A 4241-nucleotide genomic window follows, 5' to 3' on the forward strand; every position below is an offset into this window, starting at 1 on the left:
TTGTTATAAACAATGAGCGCGGGCTAAAACTTTCAGAACATTACTCGGGGTGATGACCTTGATAACATATGACATTGAAAATCATTGACATCGGGCGCTGGTCCCTATTTTACATAGTTACCGAAAAAAGTAACCATACGATTTCTGGCATGGGTCCTAGCAATGATTATTGGTGTTTCAAATTCGTTGAAAAAAAATGTTTGTAAACAAATTGTAAACAAATTAAGAAAAATTAATTTTATAGATAAACTAACCGCGCCAATCTATTTTACGGGAAAGATCACTAAAGAAATATGTGTTACATTTTAGATTTTCCGCTTTATTTGTTATTAAAAAATTACAAACTATCTCTATATAGATGTACTCGCTCCAGCCCATGCCTAGAGATATGAAAAATGTAACTATTGCAAAAATGCAACTATTTGGCATGGGTCCTTGCAATGATTACTGTGTAGTATGAAAGGAGAGACGTTTAGCACTCCCCTAGACAAGGATGGACACACATACAAAACTGGTAAGACACAGTCGTCTTCTGACGACACTTACCACATTTTTGGGACTTCAGGGCCCATTTCAGGGACCTGGCCTCCCGGGTTAGAAAGGCAGGTCTGGCTCTCGTCAGAATAATGCAGACCCAGGGGGGCCCGGGCTGGCACGCGCGCCGCCTGTATGTTGGAGTGGTGCTCTCGATCGTCCTCTATGGGGCGCCGATACGGTGTCCCAACTGTTGGCCACCGCCCAAGGCAAAAGCGTTATGCGCCAGGCGCTGAGGGCGGTGGCTGTGAGGACGATTCTGGGATTCCGCTCCGTATCATACATGGCGGCGACGACCCTGGTCGCCCCCCTCCCGTGGAGCTCCTAGCTGAGGAAAGAAGCATTCTCTACTGGAGGATAAAGGAACTCCGCGAAAGGGGGAAAGGTATAGGCCAGGGATTTGGCGGCCCTGAAGTCTCAGGCGGTTGCCCGGACCCTGCAGCGGTGGGCGGATGCGATGTCCGCCCCGCGGGAGTTCGGGCAACTGACGACGGAGGCTGTCCGCCCCTGCCTGGCGGAGTTTGCAGGCAGAAGGGGACGCGGACTAACTTATCATCTGGTGCTGACCGTGATGACCGGACACGGTAGTTTCGGACATTACCTGCACCGGGTGAAGAAGGAGCCCACCACCGGGTGCCACCACTGCCGGGCGCGGGACGACACCGTGCACCACACCCTGGCCGAATGCCCTGTATGGAGCCAGGAGCGCGGTGTCCTCCGGGCAGTGGGATGCGGGGAGAACGATCTCTCGCTCCTGCGCATGGTGCAAGCCATGTACGGGCGCGAGGAGGTGTGCGGAGAGGCGGCCTCCTTCTGTCGCGACGTGATGTCGCGGAAGGAGGCCGCCGATTGCGAGCGTCGTCCCGAGGGCCGCCGCAGAGCGGCGGGGGGACGACGCTCCCCAGGTTTGGGCAGTGGGCCTGAGGGGGCGCCGGCCGAGGAGGAGAATAGGCTATCGCCGGCTCGCCGAAAGCCGCCTCCTCGACCGCCTCGGGCCCGATTTCGGACACGGAAGGGAGGGGGGCGAAGAGTGTGAGTGCCCGCCCGCCTCCCCCCTAGGCGTCGAATAGGATAGGCGAAGGGGGAGTGGAAGCCTGGTTGGGGCCGGGCTCCACTCCCCTGTCCCCCCCTCCTATGGAGGTTATAGAGAAATAGGGGGCGCGGAGGGAGGATGGATGTCCCCTCCCTCTAAATAATCACCGGAAGGCCAACCCGGTCGGGAAACCGGTCGGGGACCGCGCCCTGGACTCCCTCAGTGGGACAGAGTGCGGTACTCGATGGCGTGGGGCTCCCGGAGAGCCCTGGGGCCGGGGTGTCGGGGAGGGAATACGGGAGTAGTTCCCCTGACTCCCCCCACCACGGTCCGAATAGCAGATATCCCGCAGGGGTTTTAGTCAGTAGGAGTCCAACATAACCCCTGACCCCCAAGGATCCATGATCGATCTCCCCTGTGTTACCAAAAGAAAAAGCAATGATTACTAGTGCTTCAAATTAGTTGAAAAAAATTATTGTAAACAAATTGTTGTAAACAATTTTTTAACCAATTTGAAGCACCAATAATCATTGCTAGGACCCATGTCAGAAACCGAATAGTTACTTTTTTCATATCTCTACTGGTCTAGTCATGGGCTAGAGCAAGTACATCCATATAGAGATTGTTTGTAATTCTTTAACAAGTAAAGCAGAAAATTGAAAATGTAACATATGTTTCTTTAGTGATTTTTCCCGTTAAATAGATTGGCGTGGTTAGTTTATCTGTGAAATTAATTTTTCTTAATTTGTTTACAACAATTTGTTTACAACAATTTTTTTTTCAACGAATTTGAAGCACCAATAATCATTGCTAGGACCCATGCCAGAAATCCAATAGTTACTTTTTTCATATCTCTATTGATTTAAGTATGAGCCTTAATGGGTTAATACAGATTTCGCAGGTTGTGCCACAAATAAATTTATTTCCATTAAAATCATTTGAACTCTTATAATTTAGTTTAAAATTCTTTTAGGAAGTATGTGTTATAATTATTACATAATTATTCACTCTAAATAATAAATATACTGAAGAAGCGAATTCTGATTTTTAATTTTCCAGTTGTGTTACGCTTATAATTATATTGACACTGTTACGCACGGAATCATAAACAATGCATAAAAATGTGAGAGTAAAACAATTTATAAGTATGTGTAAATAACTCTTCTTTTAAATTAATATACAAGGTGTCACAGATTATCCATACTATCCGATTTTTTTGTAAACGCGACATTTTAGAGAGAAATATATCAAACAAAAGTTGTATGGTTTCAAGGGAGACATAAAACAACTATATTGTTTTGTTTACAAATGGCTTTCGAGATATTCACTGATTATTATTATTCTTAAATAGAAACCCCAATTTTTTATTATATTATTACGCATTGGGTACCGATTCGTGCGTATACGGGTTCGCAAAGAAATCTTACATCAAACTTTATCAAAAAACTTCACTTTATTACTGATATTTACAAGATTATCTATAAACTTGCCTCGTATGGACAATACCTGAGAACACGTTTGCCACATGTCAGCCTGCGACGACGGCTCATGTGCGACATTTCGTTTTTTATTATTGATTCGTTGTTCAGGGAGCTCTTCGAAAGACTGGTATTGATTTTCTAAAGCACAGCTGATCAGATCGTCCCAACTGTTCGGCAATCAAAAGACGGGCGACATCACATACCGTGACGTATAACAATATCATCTTTTCTATCAATTAATTTGAAAAACTTTTGTCTGAAATATTTTTTTATTTGCCTACTATGTTTTGAGATATTTAAGGAAAACTTGGTAACTTTTTTAATATTTAAGATACGATATCTCGTTAATTGTTTATCGGAAGAAAAAATCGGAAGAAAACTAGACTTTTTTACTCTACTTGGTCTATTATTACAATATTGCCCTGACTTTTGTTAATTTAATGATTTTGAAATTTCCAAATATTGATTAGTTAACAAAAGTTCAGGCACTATTATAACAATATATTCTTGAGACAAAAGAAGTAAATAAAAAAATGTTTAAGACAAAAGTTGTTCAAATTAATTAAGAAGATAAAAAAATTTCGGGTTTCCGTTTAAAAAAAATAATGATCAATGAATATCTCGAAAGTGGCGCCATATGTAAACAAAATGATATAGTAACAACTATATTATTATATTATATAACAATACGTCCACTTTTAAAACATACAACTATTATCTGAAACATTTTTCCCTAAAATGTTACGTTTACAAAAAATCGGGTTGTACTGGTGCTCTGTGACACTCTGTATATTATTTGTCATAACAAATTTTGTACAAAAAGAGAACAACTTCAACTATTAAATCGAAAATCTATACTGTCTTCAGCTAATTTTCTATATCTTCTAATCATAATCTTATGATCATAATTTTTTTCATGTAATATAGTTAAATAATTATCTATATGTTGTTAGGCAAAACAATATATTATAATATATCAATCTTTACGAATAGTGCAATATTTATTTTGCAATTAAACCTATTCGATTTATTGATTTATTTTAACCGAATTGTTTAAAAAATTACGTATATAGAGATATTAATTGAAAAATCTTACTCCTATATTTCATATTCGTAACTTAATTTATATTTCATTAATTATTTAATTATCTCTTGGCACATATAACATCGTACAGATATTAATCGAAAAAATT

At 41.3% G+C, this 4241-nt stretch overlaps 1 non-coding gene across 1 annotated transcript; it reads left to right on the top strand.

Moving 5' to 3' along the window:
- Positions 1–449: 449 nt before the first annotated feature.
- Positions 450–555, top strand: LOC112589689 (U6atac minor spliceosomal RNA). Its single transcript, XR_003113701.1, has one exon. It is a non-coding gene; the product is annotated as a U6atac minor spliceosomal RNA (small nuclear RNA).
- Positions 556–4241: the final 3686 nt, after the last annotated feature.

The sequence above is a fragment of the Harpegnathos saltator genome, unplaced genomic scaffold, assembly GCF_003227715.2.
Source record: "Harpegnathos saltator strain DR-91 unplaced genomic scaffold, Hsal_v8.6 scaffold580, whole genome shotgun sequence".
NCBI lineage: Eukaryota > Metazoa > Arthropoda > Insecta > Hymenoptera > Formicidae > Harpegnathos > Harpegnathos saltator.